The sequence below is a fragment of the Cyrtonyx montezumae genome, unplaced genomic scaffold (assembly GCF_038088225.1).
Source record: "Cyrtonyx montezumae isolate F1298 unplaced genomic scaffold, pur_monq_1.0 scaffold_17, whole genome shotgun sequence".
In the NCBI taxonomy this organism is placed as follows: Eukaryota; Metazoa; Chordata; class Aves; order Galliformes; family Odontophoridae; genus Cyrtonyx; species Cyrtonyx montezumae.
In genome coordinates this window covers 28,919,276-28,934,193 of record NW_027071903.1, presented here as the reverse complement: position 1 = coordinate 28,934,193, position 14,918 = coordinate 28,919,276, and the positions used below count along the sequence as shown (strand labels likewise).

General features: G+C 55.3%; 1 long non-coding RNA gene across 4 annotated transcripts in view; it reads left to right on the top strand.

The window, feature by feature from the left end:
* The window catches only part of LOC136047263 (uncharacterized), a 37,923-nt gene extending 23,452 nt beyond the window's left edge, over nucleotides 1–14,471 (top strand). For all 4 annotated transcript variants that reach the window (XR_010622072.1, XR_010622070.1, XR_010622071.1 and 1 more), the window contains 2 exons: nucleotides 12,405–12,497; nucleotides 14,312–14,471. This is a non-coding gene — a long non-coding RNA (uncharacterized LOC136047263). The remainder of the gene's footprint in view (nucleotides 1–12,404; nucleotides 12,498–14,311) is intronic.
* Nucleotides 14,472–14,918: the final 447 nt, after the last annotated feature.

Sequence of the window (14,918 nt, the reverse complement as noted above, 5' to 3'; positions counted from 1 at the left end):
ACATGTTTGGGCCTGGAATTACCAATCTGAGGAAAGGTCCTCCAAATCCTTGGGTTTATTTTAGAGTCAGCCTTAGCAGTTTTGGGCCGTCACATTCCTGGCATTCAAAGCTGGAGGCTGGAAGTATAGGATGCTGCATAATATCAAAGGGTGTGAAAGAGAGCCTGAGAAATCGTTTTCACTGGGTTGGACGGGGGCTGGGTTGGATCCTGCTGCATGTACCCATGACTCTTAGAAGTGGTCCAAGCCACTGGTTGTAGAGAAACTTGGAAGCAAAGGTCTGTACCGTGTGTTTCAGTCTCTGAAATGCAGTAGTTGGCAATGCTGGTCCCAGCTGCCCAGTTCTGCAGCCAAGCAAGGGATGCTTATGCTTATATGTGCATGGAGGTGGAGACAAGGCTGCACAGAGGCACACTGCCTTTTTAAAAACTTTCTTTGGACTCTGCTTAAACAGACAGGTCAGCACTGTGCTCATCGCCATGGAGGGCTCTGCTTAAGAGCCAGAGGAGAAGATGCTGTCCCTGTGCTGTCCTCCTGGGGCTGAGCAAGAGTAGCTACAGCCACATTCCTGTCAGGTTTCTGTTCAGAGTGGTCTCAGGGTAGCATGCTCCTTGCTGGAGCAAGTCGGGACTTGTATGGGCTGATCCTCTGGCTTCTGAGGTCCTTTCAGGCCTGGCTTTCAGCTAACAGCCCTCACTGTTCATCCGCAGCATTTACACAGTTCTGGTCTGGTGCTGTCCCCAGGCTGGGCTTTTCCCATTGGGGTGGAGCTGAGGAGCAGAGTGGAAATGCAGAGCACTAATGAGCGGGTGCTAGGCTGGGAGCCATCATGTTGCTTGTGATCAGACTCATGGGTGACATGGCAGAGCAAGCTGGGAGCTTGGGGAGAAAGCAAATGGTTCATGTACGTAACTGCTGGCTGGGGAGCCCATTAGGTCTTCCCTTGCAGAGGAAGGCGTTACCTGCAGCTCACTGTGTTGCTGGTGGGCCCTCAGACTTCTGCCTCCTCCCACCCCAAATGCCAGAGGTTAAATGAGTGCCTGTGATTGCTGCAAGAGCTTAAGGCTGTGAGGACTCCACTCCCTAATTCACAGCTTGCAACATGACTTAGGGAAGCGAAGGCTTGGGCTACTTATCTTCATTTGTGCAAGGGCTAATCCTCCTGCCCCATTTGAGCATGGGCCAGGAGCCGGCCACAGATGCCCGCTGCATGCGGGCTTCACACACTGCCCACTGCAAAGGCAGAGCCCAGCTGCTGGGATTGCTGGCACTGCTGCTCATCCTGAATCACAGAATGGTGAATTTTCAGACCTGCATCCTCTGATCAGACCCAGTGTGTGTCACACTGGAGGCAGAGGGACACAGGGCTGTTCGAACCGCACACTGTACCCGTGAGGGATCGGCTTTATGGCTATGCAGAATTACTCTGCGTTTTCTAGGCCACTTTTGAAAATGGCTGAAAATTTGCTTTCCTTAGCCTCAAAACTGAGCTCTCTCGTTGGCTCTGCAAATGATGGGCAGGGACTTGAGATCTCCTGTGACCTGAGAGCCTGATGAAGTTGGGAACAGCTCAGCAAGGGTGGAAATGGGTTTTGCATGTTGTTTTGAACGCAGTCACGTTCGCTGCTGTTGTTCCCCTGTTTGGGGCACGATGGTACAGTCCTCCCCCAGCTCCCCTCTGCTGCCAGATGTGGGTCCCTCAGAGCTGCCCCAGGGAGGGAGGTTTGGTGGCAGAGCTCCAGGGAGAGGGGCAGCTCTGCTGACCGCTGCTTGCTTTGCCATACAGCCCCGGGGAGCGGGAGGCAGCGTGACAGTGCAGTGGATGTTCTCGGCAGGTCTCCTGCCCGTGGAGCCAGCGGTGACACATCGCTGACATGAACTGAGAGGAGATGCTGGCGTGAGATCCTGGTCGTGTCAGCTGGGATCAGGTAGCAGGCCTGGCCATGGCCGCCAGCAGCTGCCCTGAGTGCTGGTGAACATGATCCGGAGCCAGTCTCAGGGTGTTTGGTGCATGCCTGCAGCGAGGTGCTGTCCTAAAGCTTGCTGCAGCTCTCTGCAAATGCTGCTGGAGGGATACTGGCGTGGATGTGCTGGGCTTGCAGTCAGATGACGGGTGCCATCTTTGCAGGGTGCAGCAAATGTTTCAGGGGGATTTGCTTCCCTACAGATCCTATTGCTCTCCGGGGAAGATAGGAGAACTCTGGTCCTGAAGGGATGAGCACTGCCTGCACTTTGATGGCAGACGTCCCGGGAACTGTAGGGAAAAAAAGACACCCACTGATTTTTTCATTTCTCCCCGTTTCTGTCTGCCTATCAGCCTGTCAGCTCGCTAGATGCTAATCCACAGCAGCAGCAGCACAAATAAAGCTAGACTGGAGGGATGCTAATTTATGCCTGGATTTCATGCTTTGTTTTACTTCCACACTTTATTGGACAGAGTAGGCTTTGTGAGTGACGTAAAATATCGTGTGCGCTCTCCCCGTGGCAGGTTCCTGCACATGCAGCAGGAGAAGTTCATTTCTCTGTATCGCTGCAGCTTTGCATGTGGCCTTCTCTGTCTTTCTGGGTATTTTGGGGGGGTTGCTTCTGCTGAGCTCCCATCTGATGAGGACTCATTCTGAATTTTGTCGTGCTGCACTGAAAGCCAGGGATGTATTTCCAGCCTCATCTCGCCTTCTCTGACGGTGCCAGCATTTATGCATCTAAACTGTAATTTTTTATGCTCTAACTGGGGAACCAGACTACAGCCTCTGCAATTTGCATGAATAAATGTCATGTAAAACCATCTGCTCATGGACAGTGACCAGCTGAAAAGTTATGTTGGGAGGCAATCCGTTCAGAGCGATCGGCAGATCTATTTAATGAGATGTTGAGATTTACACGCCTCCATGTCTGAGAGCAGGGGCATGGGTAGATGGATTTAAAGGCAGGGATAGATAGATTTAAGGTCACAGAAGCACTCCGAGCCTGCCAAGCTTGTTGTGTGGTGGAGGTGACCCTACCTTGGGTGGTGCAAGCAGGGAAGGAGGTCCATCAGCACTTTGAAAGGTGCTTTCAAAGGTCTTAGAAAAAGGTAAAATGTAGAGTATATTCAATTAAGTGTTAATAATGAAGGGCCTCGCGTAGCTTCTTGCAAGGTTACTGCAAGGGATCCATGCTGTGACCCTTGGGGTCTCTGAAAGGCAGGATCAGCCCGCTGAGACGTGTGCTGAGGTCTTCAGCCCCTGTTCGAGGTAAAAGGAAGGAGTTACCCTCATCTCACAGCGTCACTGTGCTTAAAAGGCTGGTGCCAACCTTCCCCTGCAGCCAAGGCTTTGTGAGCCGAGTGACAAATCTGTGGGCAAGGAAGGAACAGCCAGGGGAGAGCTGGAGAGGTCTCAGAAATGGCCACGTTGGCTGGGATCTACCGACCCCTTTTGTGTTCCACTCCTTCCCAGCTCCCTCGGAGCAAGGCAGAGCGAAGGGCCAGAGGTGGCTCTTGTACCAAGCTCTGCCCTCAGCCACGCTGGGTTCAATCCTAAGTGAGGATTTAATTGCATTCAGTAAAATCTGTCCAAATTTACAGCACGGAAATGAGAGCAGAATTGCAAGTGTCCTTGTTTCTCGGTGCCGTCAAATAGCTTTTCTCAGCCTTGAGTCCTGGCAAGCTAATCTCTGTAGAGTTTTATTTCATATGGTGTCTGCATTGCCCTATTAAAACCACAGCTCTGTTCCTGATTCTGTACATGTCAAGTGCATATCCATGTGTATTGGAGCAGAGGGATGTGGCAATAAAACTGTTCATGACTACTTGTTTGGATAAAAAGCACAGATTTGCTTACTTGGCAGTAGCTTCCCCTTTTTAGCAGAAATATTTGCACAGCAGCTTTCATTTTGTCACAGTGGTCATGGGAAGGATGCTGCACTGCCACTCAGGTTCTTGGGTCTCTGTGTGCGGTTTCGCCGTGGCTTGTTGGGAGTGATGTCCAGAAATCTCCTGCGGCAAACAAAAGAGCTCCAGGCGGTGGTCTGGCTGCGGGAGCTGCGTGGTGGGAGCTGGGCTTCCTGCAGCCCCCAGACCTTTCTGCAGTGAGGCAGGGCTCTGTTGGGCTCCCATCACAGCTTGTCTCCTTTCTGACTAAGCTGACGGACAGGAATAGCTTCTTACTCCTAAGGTGCATCTGTTTCTGGAGGAGGACGTGGGTTGTGGCATTTGTGTTGGCAGCTTGTGCCGTGCTGCTCGGCGAGGCTCTCTTCGGGCTGCTCTCTGCTGGGATTGGGGGGGACCTGCGAGCAGCACCGCACCTCGTGTCGCACCGAGCATCGTAGGTGCACGGAGGTGTCCGCCTTTGTGCGGGTCTCGGAGGTCTCTTTGTTTTGTCTCCCTCCGAGTACCTTGTGCAGATGCATTTGCATATATGGAAAACGTTGTCATCATCTCCTCCCCCTTCCCCAGCTCATGCTGCTCTGCTGACTCGTGGGCATTTCCAGCTGAACGGTGCTGCCGAGCCCAGCCAAGCATGTGGGGCTGGGGGCTAAGCCCTGTCTGCTGCCTCCCTCCCCAGAGGGCAGTGGGGCGGCTGGGGGGCGGTCAGGACATCAGGGGCGTTTTTTCTTAATTTTCTCTGACTCGCCGTAGGAAGATGGTCAGATCCTGAAGGGTTGTTCCCTCAGCCCTTGGCCCCCTCTGCTCCCTCCCTCCATTCTCACACTGGCAGCAGCACGGCAGAAAGCATCCAAACCACGCTGCCGGTCTAATCCAAGTTCAAACCATTTTTGTCCCTACCCAGAAAGCCTGGGAGCGGTCCCACCGACAAATCTCTCGCTCCGCCGGCCGCCATTCACCCCCACAAAGACGTCCCATACAGGACACATTCAGTCCCTAATCCTCTCTAAGGTGCTGCAGGCTCTTCTCTTCCCAAACCCACACCTGCTCCGGGAACTCGAACGCTCCGAGGTTTGTCCCCTTGCTCTGCAGCCTTGGCAGGGAAGGCTGGGCCATCGGAAGAAGGGGGTGGAGGAGAGCCGGGGCAGCTGCGGGCCTTGTGTTAGTAAACACTTCCTTGGGTTCACATTTTAATTCCTTGCCCCCCTCCCCATCTTCTCCCCCATCCTTTCCCTTTTCTGTACGCTCACACAATGAGACCATTGTCAAGGGGTGATTTGAATGAGGGGTCTCCGGGCATGTTCCCAGCATTGTCAAACAGAGTGGGAAAAAAACCACAACTCCAGCCCAGCCAGGAGGACCGGACCAGACTGAGACAGATGCCTAAATTAGTGACAAAGCCTTTTGAATGTCCCCCCTAGACAAGGGTTGCCTTGTGCGTGTGTGCGTGTGTGTGTGCATGCTCGTGGGTGTGTATTTGTGGCTGGGTGGCAGCTTGCATGTCTCCCCATGTTAATTAGTTTTGCATGCATGTCTGATAAGGTGCCAATGAATATATTTGTCCTTCCATTGGCGAAAGCTGTCTCGGCGGCAGGGGAGATGCGGGGCGCTGGGGGTGTGCTCAGCACAGCCCGGGGTAATTGAGCTGTGTGGGGCTGGAGGAGAAGGGCTGAGAGCCCGGTGTGCATCAGCGGGGCTGAGCTTCCCAGCCATGGGTCGGCTGCCTTCTTTGCAAATTGCAGAGAGTTTTAAAAGAGAACTGAAGCTTTTTTTTGGTTCACTGGGTCTTTCTGTTCGTCTTTGCTGATTGTCTGGCTGAGGGTCTGTGGGCTCTTTCTTCTCCTTTGCCCTGTGTCTCTCTCTCAAGTCCCTTAAAAGGTGTTTATTTCCAATGGGTTTGTATCCATCTTTGTATGTACACATACACATGCAATCACTCACACAAAGCCCCAGCAACAAAACCTCAGCCTGTTTCTCCAGCAAGGCAGCCGGATCCACTGCCAGCTACAAAGCATGGGAAGGAGCAGAGCTGGGGTGTGCAGGGCATGGAGCAGTGGGAACAGGAGCTGGAGAGACAAAGGGAGCGGTGCGGCCAAGGATTTATCAACATTTGTTCGGGACAGAGTTATTAATTACAAAGATGAAAGTCTTTCTGCTTCCCTGGCATATGGACCAGCACGTAGTGTCATTCCTAAGGTGCATCCATCCGTCCGTCTGTCCATCCACACACCTGCATTCTTCAGATTCACCCAAGAATCCATAGGATTTAGGGATGTCAACACCAGTTCACGCCTGATTATTATATATTTTTTGCACCCTTCTGCTTTAACCAGTAAGACTTAAGAGCCAACATGCATTTACTGAGCAAGAAGAAGCTCTAGAATGGCCAGAGATGCCTTCCCTCCCCATGCCCCCCTCTGCTGCTGAGCAGCTGCTGTGCTGAAAGAGCAGGGAATTACATGGCTGAGCAGCGACTGCCACGGGGCTGCTCTGAAGCGAAGGTCATTTGGGGAAGTTTTGCTGCATGCAGGGTTTGGTGGCTTTGCTTTCTCTTCTATGCTGGGTTCCTGGCATGGGTGCTGAGGGTGTGGAGAGCAGTGGGGCTGATTCTGGTTGGGAGATGGCTTGGTTGGAGCAGCGGGGTGTAGGTGCCTCAAAATCAGAGAATTGTGGAATAGCCCAGGTAGGAAGGGGCCCGTAAGGATCCTCGAGTCCTCCCTGCTGCCGGAGCAGTGGGCACGTTGAGCAACTCTAAGCATTCATGGGGAGCATGCAGGAAAAAGAGACCCCCACGGAACGCAGATTGGAGAACAAAGGCAATTTCGTGTGGCTTATCAGCGGTGCCTAATTGTGCAGGGTGAATAATGAGCAGTGGGGGAGGCAGCTCTGCTGTCCTCCCGACAGGCTGCAGCCCATGTCTGGAGAGCCCGAGTCAGTGCCAGCACATGGTGGGGGTCCTCAGAGAGGGCCAGCCCCATCCTCTGCATCTGTGCCCCTTTCAGAGCCGCTGGGGCTCCTCTGTTGCAAAGCCATTGTGTTAACCCCACATCATAGAATCGTAGGATCGTGGAACTATGGCATTGCAGAACGGGTTGGGTTGGAGGGGACTTTAAAGCTCACCCAGTTGCAGCCCCCTGCCACGGGTGGGGTTGTGGGTCACTCGAATGTACCCTATAAACCAAAAGGGAGTGTGCCACTGGGAGAGGTCACTGCAAGTACTTGGATCCGCTGTTGGCCTGTGGGGTGCATGTGTTACCCACAGCTGACTGTGATGCAACGTGGCCTTGAATGATGAGGAAGAGCTGGGAAATGGCCCTCAGGCTGCTGCAGACCCCTCCAGAACATCTCCCACCCCTCTACCCCACTCTGTGCATCCCACCGCTCCCTCATTCTGCTTCCAGCCCCACACAGGGCCATGGAAACCGCTTTGTCAGAGCTCGGTGCCAGCCCGATCTGCAGGAAGGGTTGTTTTTTTTTCCCCCTGTTGGGCTGACTATTCCCACACAAGCAAAGCCTCTTAATGAATCTGTGGCAGCAAAGTAGGTGAGGCGCTCACCCTGCCAAGGCTGCTTGGCACGGCTGGAGTCACGTAACCGTGCTCAGCTGCCAGCGGGGACAGAGCAGGAAGAGTTAACGTGGGGACAGCGTGGGGACAACTAATCCCAGCAGGACGGGTGGCACAGACCTGTCCTTCCTCACAGCCCCCTCACCGCAGCCCACCTCTTCCTCTCCCACCTCCTCCCTTCACTCATTTCTCCCATCTCCATCACATTGTCACTCCTCCCCCGGCCCCTCCCGTGCCCCCTCTCTCCATCCAGCACGTTCCCCTCCCGCACGCTCCGAGTGGGAGTGAGGGGCCGTTCGTTTGGGCTGCGGTGGAGGTCACAGCTATATGGGGATTGTTTAAAAGAGATTTGCCCACATCCCAGCCCATGTGACCAGCCTCAGCTGCAGGTCTCTCTTTCTTAATCTGGAGATAAGCGTGATTATCCGAAGAAGGGCTGTTCGGAGCTTTGTAACTGTGACAGGGGAGCTTTCAAGTCGCACTTTGCTGGCAGAGCAGCGTTTAAAGCCGGGGAATCAGATTCCAAGCGTGGCTTTGCATCTCTTTGCTGCTGGGAGCATGGCGCGGGGCTGGCAGCAGGGATGGGAGCTTTATTAGGACTTTGCTTATGATGCGGAAAAGGAACCGGGGGAGGGAAATGAGGGGAAAAAAAATCCCAGTTCACCATTTCCCAATTGGTGGTGGTATCACAGCGAGGCTCTGCTTCCAGGCGGGCACTGGGGTCCCATTGGCCTGACATGTGGGGAACAGTTTGGTGGCCAGGAGGTTCTGCTGCTTTCTGTGCCATGCAGCGCGGGCGCATTGTGTCTCTGCTCTACGTCCCCATCCCCAATGCACAAGAGGTCCCCAGGGCCCTGTTTGGAAATGAAATGCTTGTGGCAGCTGGGGATGCTGTGCCTGGCTGTCCCCAGGACCCCATTCACAGCAAAGCTTGCTGGAGGTGCGTCTTGGTGTGGTTTTATGTCTTGCCATCTCATACCCAAGGCACAGTCCCCAGAGGCCTCTTGCACCAGGACAGGCGTCAAAATAGGGTTTAGTGGAAGTGTTCTGCCATGGAGCAGATGCGACTCTGCTTCTATTTGTAGAATAAAAACTCCGAGCAGAGTCTCATCGCTGCGTCTCTTTTGATGGAGACGGGTCAAGGAGAAAGGAACCTGGATCCAAGCCAGGGGCTGGAATCTGGGTCGAGGCTGAATGAGAGCTGAGTGCCAGCAGCGCTCTGACCCGTCGCTCGGGCAGCACTCGCTGTTCTTGCTGTCTCCTCCTTGGAAGGGGTTCAGCTTCAGGCCAGCCTGATCCAAAGGGCACCTGAACAATTCCCTCCTGCTCGCACCCACTCACTGCTGGAGCTGGTGACAATCTGCAGCCCCTTCTCCTGGGTTTATTTGAGGGAAGCAGTTTCTTGTGTGTGTCTCATGACACAGAAAGATATCAGTGCCCTTCTTCCTCTTCCATGAAGGCACAGCTTCTCTTTGCATAGTTCGGCCATGGTGAGTGTCCAGCCTTAAAGCAGCCCAGGTGAGAAGTGGGGCAGGACGCAAACAGGGATGGAAATGTGTGTCTGTGGGGCTGGCAGCTCACTGTACTTCCAGCAGGGGGGAAGCAGTTCAAGTGCATCATCTTGAGCGTGAGCTCTGCGCCATCTCCTACATGGTCTGCTGTCCCCGGAGCCCACGCAGCTGGTCTGTGGGTGGGAGCTCTGTTTTCCTTGCACCCCTGTGAACTTGAGTTTTTGTTATTTTTCTCTGTGTGCTGCTTACACGAATCCTTCTCAGTGCCTGCAGCTTATTCCATGGCTTTACCAAGGATCTGGCCAACATATGTAGCCTTCCTCCAGGGCACGGCTCTTTGAGAAGCTCGAAGCTGGACACAGCATGTTTTTCCCAGTGGCTGCAGGGCTGAGCAGCCCAAATCCCGCATTGCACAGATCCCACACGTGCTCTGGGTGGGGGAGAAGCAGAGCTCCCCCCACTCCTGGCAGCCTGTGAGCAGCAGAGGGAACGTGGGCAGGAGCATGGAGGTGTTGGTGGGTGTGGGCAGGAACACACGTGTGCTGGGACAGCCGTGCCCATCTGCACTCACACGTGTGCCTGCATGGCAGACCGTCCCTGTGCCCCTCACCTGCTTGAATCTGTGGGGTGCAGGGGGAGAATGGGGCATCCCCTTTAAAAGCCACTGAATTAGGATTGGATCTCTAAGAGAAAGGGTTGAATGGATTGCAAGGGTTGATTTATCTGCTAGGTATGACTGCCAGCTTTCCGGACGTGCACAGACTCACGATGGCCAAAGTGGGAAGGAATCCATGAGCACCAGTATGTCAAAGCAGGACAGGCCGTGTCCCCAGCTCCCCGCAGCCTGGCACTGGGGAACATCTCAGTTCTGCAAGCCGATGGGGCCAGCTCTTCCCCAGCAGTGACTTTGCCTCCTCCTATTTGCAAGTCCCCAGCACGTTTTTGTCTTGCCCTGACAGTGGGATGGGATGGCCAGGGGCAGATGGACAGCCCTGCAGAGCTCAGGTACACCAGGACCCGAGCAGCTCTGCATGGAGAGCTTCTTATGGGCTGAGGGGGGATGAAGGGATGTGAGGTAGGGTGATGCTGCGTGGAGCAGAAGGGCAGGTGGGTCTCAATGGAAGCAACTGAGAGATTTGGGAGATGGGAGCAGGATGGAGGGGACCTGGGGCTGTGGAGTGTGGTTCCCCAAAGGTGAGCTGAGCCCAGCAGCCAGGGCAGGGTTCGGCAGAGAGCAAGGGGAGCTGTGAGGGAGTGTGGTCATGCCATGAGGAATGGGTGAGCTGCTGCAGGGTTGGAGGAGGGGCTGACACAGGAGTGACACACTGTGCCACCTGAGTGTCCCCTGTTGCAGCATGGGGCAGTTCCAGGCTTTGCTCTGTTGCTGTCGCTCGGGGCCGTTTGCTACAAAGCCCCCAGCACCTTGGTGCACAAATCCATTTTTTTTTGTGACACACAAAAACAAAAAGATCGGACCAAAAAAGAAAATATATATAAATTTTTTTTTGCTCGCCACCTCATTGCCATAGTAACGGAGGTCCTGAGGACGCCTCCATGAAGTAGGTCATTGCAGACCCCGCTTTGCTGCTGCTCACAGCCAGTGCTGGGCATCCCCATTGGTACGGGCACAGCTGGGCTGGAGACGTACCCTGCAGTGGGGTACCCCATGGCCATGCCCTGATGGGGACACCGTGACATCACCCAGGTGCCATCGAGGGTCGTCCCACACCCAGACACCAAACGTGGGAAACTGGAGTCCCTCTTGTTGGTGTCCCCAAGTCAGGGCTCCCTCCCATCCCCCTCCTCCTACCTCCCCCCTTTCACTGGAGCCTCTCTCCTCCTGATTTGCATAATTTTCCATTTTCAGTGTCCCCTTTTCTTTTTCTCCTCTCCATATGGTGCGTCCCCCTCTCTGCCTGGTGCAGGAGCCCTCCTTAACAAGCTCGGCAAAGCCCTCTCTCTCAGGGGCTGCACATGAAAGATGCTCTGTAAAAACAGAGGCCGGCAAGGAGCCCTCCCCCTCTCCCCCTTGATTTATAAGGGGCCGGGATGTGGGAACGTTCCTGGGTCGTGCTTTGGAGCCGTCGGGTGTTTGCAGCCGTCTGCAGTGGCTGTTTGCTCCATCCATTCAGCGCAGACCCCTACGGCTGCCGCTCCCCGCGTCTTTCATCTGCAATGCAAAAAGAGCGGTGGGGAAAGTTGGTGCCTCTCCTGCATGTCCCAGCCCCTGCTTTCAGCTGCTCGGGGATGCGCTGTGCCTGCCGCATCGGGGTTGGGCTGTGCCCTCACTGCTGCTGCGTCCCCGCATGGGACACGGGTGACAAAGGTGGCACAGGTGAAACAAGTGACACTGGTGGCACACGTGACACGGCTGGCACGAGCTCCCTGACCAAGCAGCCTTCACCATTCATTCACCATCCATCATCTTCTCCATCCCAGCACGGCCTTTCCCGCCACCCTGCAGAGCTCCATCCCCAGCAGTCCCATGGCAGTATCCATGTGCGGACCCCACTGCCACCCGTGGGGATCCCACCAGTGCCGTGCTGCGGGGCAGAGGGTGCCGGCCCAGCATTTGACGGGTTAAGCTGGTCTCCAGCTAATTTCTCCCAGCGCTCCCCTCCTCCTCGCACTTCTGTATGCAGCAGGCAGGGCCTCCGCGCAGGTTCCTGCACTGAGCTGTTGCCAGGGGAGTAGTTAGGCGAGTCTGAGCTATGCGGGGAAAAGGCCCGGGCTGTCAAAGTGTCTGAGATGAACCATAGCCCGGTCCCCCTGCAGCTGGGCCCAAGCATGCATCAGCCCTTGTTTGGAGCCTGGGAATGGCAAAGCCCAGGGAGGTTCAAGGGCAAACTTGCTATTCATTAGTCAGGGGTCCTTGACGTTCCCACTCTCTGTCTCCCTTCTTCTTCTTCTTCTCTTTTCTGTCCCTCTTTTGACAGATTCCTGGGTGCTTTGGGGGGAAAGCTCCCCTCCTCCTCCTCGCCCCGCCAAAAGCCCTCCCCATAAAATTCCCCGCAGGGGGACAACAATGACGGCACCGGGAGCCGCATCCCGCGGGCATCCTCTGCCCCCCGGTGCCGTGCGCGATGCACTCACTCCACGTGAGCTGCACATCGCCCATGTATTATCACTGCCATGCTCACAGGAAATTGTAACTTGAGATAAGAAAATGTCAGCAGCACTCTCCTCTCACCGAGCCCAAAGCACCACCAAGTTCCTCCATAGGAAACGCAACCATGTGCCCAAGTGCACAGGGCGGGTGCGGGATGGAGGGAGCACTGCTGGAGCTCGTTAAGGTTGGAAAGACCACTAAGATCATCCAGTGCAACCAGCAGCCCATCCCCTCCTGCCCCAACAGAATCCATGGCACACAACGTTTCATTGCTCGAAGAATCCAAAGCCCGCTTGTAATTACCCAAAGCAAACAGCACGTGTTCTCAGTTTCAAATGCTTTTTCCCTCCCCAGGCACCCAGAGCAGAACAGAGGTGTAACGCTGAGGAGCTTCAGAGAGCACAGCTTTGGTCGCATTGGAGTTGGAGGTCTTGAGCTGGGGAGGAGGTATGAAGGCTCTGTTTGCATGACAGCATGCGAGTGTGCTACAAGAAAGATATCGGGGGCTTGCAAAATGCAATCGGGGACAGAAGGGTGGAAAAAAAGGGGGAGAAGGGAGGGAGGGCCAAAAAAATCACCAGTGAATAAAGGTTTTCATAGTGACACACCGGCACGATTAAATTGTCCAGAAAGTTTCTCTGCACCGGCGGAGCGGGGCCGACCTGGGGGAGGAGCTGAGCCCCTCCTTCGTGCCCGGCCCCAACAATGGGGCTTTGGCACACGGCGGTGGTCCCGTCAGGCAGAGCTGCCTGCACTGATGGGCTGGCACTGGGGGTTCCACTATTGGGGGTGCTGCCATTGGGGCTGCCATCACTGCGGGTGCTGCTGCTGGGGGTGTCTGCCAGCACCGGGTTCTGCTCAGCTGGCTCCTCCAGCCCCTCCTGCCCCAGTTACCCCACACTGGGCAAGTGGATGGTGTCCCACAGCAGCAAGCGCATGAGTTGAGGTTCTCAGCGGTGTGAAGCAATCTCCAGGCGCCAGCACGGGTTTTCCCTGGTGAGCACGATGGCACAGCATCCCCCTCCTCTTCTAGGCTTGGGGATGTGCCCCTCCACCCTTTGTGTCCCATCAGATGGGGGACATTTGGGGTGGCTTTGTGTTATATAGGACAACGCATTGTTGGCCGCTGCCTGGCTCTGTGCTCCCTGCACACACACACACACACACACACACACACACACACACACACACACACACACACACGTCAGCGTGGGCTCTGCCCTCTCTCTGAGCCATCCCAAAACCAATGCACGTGACCCGGATTCTTCTGCCCCTCTAACATGTAGGCTTGCTTCAAAGTTGTGCAAGAGGAAAGGGATTTTCCTCGGGTTCCCACCAAGCGCTCTATGAATACTGCAATAAAGGGGTTACAGGAGATCACTATTTTGAAGACAGAGAGAGAGAAAGAGGAAAAATAAACTAAAATAACCACCCGTGGAAATTGCAGCCCGGACCCCAGAGTGCGGAGTGTTTGCACAGTTCAAAGAGCGGCGGCGGATCGCACGGCGCCTGCTCCCAGGGCGCCTCATTAGAGCCACGCCGAAGATTTATCTCTTAAAATGGGCTCGCAAATATTTTATAAAATTTGCAGTATTTTATACAATTACGATTTGGTGCACTAAAAAGAATAAGGGAGCTGGCTGCCGGTGCCTTTTGCGCCCTAGATCCGAGCGCGTGGCAGAATTAGAGGTGTGTTTGTCTTCGCTCTTCCCGGCGCAGCAGTTTGTAAGCAAAGCAAAGGGAGGATGCTGCAGGACGGGGCTGGGCTCCACGCGAGGAGCCCCTGCTCGTGGGTGGTGCAGAGAAAGTGGAGGAAAACTCAAGGGAAGGGGGGAAGAGGGCTCTGTAGGGCGTGGGGTGAAAGCTGCAGGACGGTGGCACAGCTTCAGCCGCAGCTCCGTGCCTTATAGGTATCACTTTCCTCAGGCAGCCAAGGGCGCTGAGGGCAGGGAAAGTTAACGTGAAGATTAAAACATCAGAGGGCTGCTCCTTTAGTGGCTCTGACATGCAGAGTAATCCCATGCCCCAGAGCCTATGGGGAAGGGCAGGCGGCAGCCCCTGGGTGGGGCAGGGGGAGCGCGGGGCCACGGCTCCGTGGGGCAGGAAGGGGTGAGGTGACACGGAGTGGGACGGCAGCGGGTGGTGGGGTGTGAATGGGGATGGGGTCGGGGCCTCGATCTGCCCGTGCTCCCGGTTCTGTCCTCACTTCTGCTGATGTTACGGACGGATAGTAACCTGTGTGCTTTTCCTTTCCTTCCTAGACCCCAGTGAGAGGAGGAGGGATGTCCTGAAGCTGAGAGCTCCTTCCTGGCTGCCCTCTGCCCGATGTCTCCGGGATTTTCCAGGAGGAACCCAACTGCCATGGCCCCAGCAAGAAGCAGCTCCAGTTGTGGAAGGGTCCTGCACTGCCTCCCTGGGGAGGGAGCCTGCCAAAAACCCCATGTAACTCCTGTACGTCGCCTCCAGGACCCAAATACCCCTGGGCTGAGAGGTGTGAGCACTGCCTGAGCTGAGTGCGGGGATGTTGGTGGGACAGACCCCGTGTTTAGGGTCTCTGCTCATGGAGCAGAGCTTGGCCCACGGGACTGACCACGGGCTGACCATGCTCGGTCCAGGCAGCGTTCCTTTGCACTGTCAGAAAAATGCACTGTAATTCTCCCCGATTAAAGTCAACCCCACCCCGCTGCACTGTTGCAAATAAACACTCCTTTCTACAAAAGCGAGCTGTGTGATGTGGTACAGTACTGAGACAGAGGAGGCAATGGGCACGGAGCTGCCTGCACACACATGGCGGGGAGCAGCCCAGCGCCGAGCAAACCGTCTCTATTTGGCCCGAGCCCTGCCTGGGAAGCCGCCGTTAAACCCAAC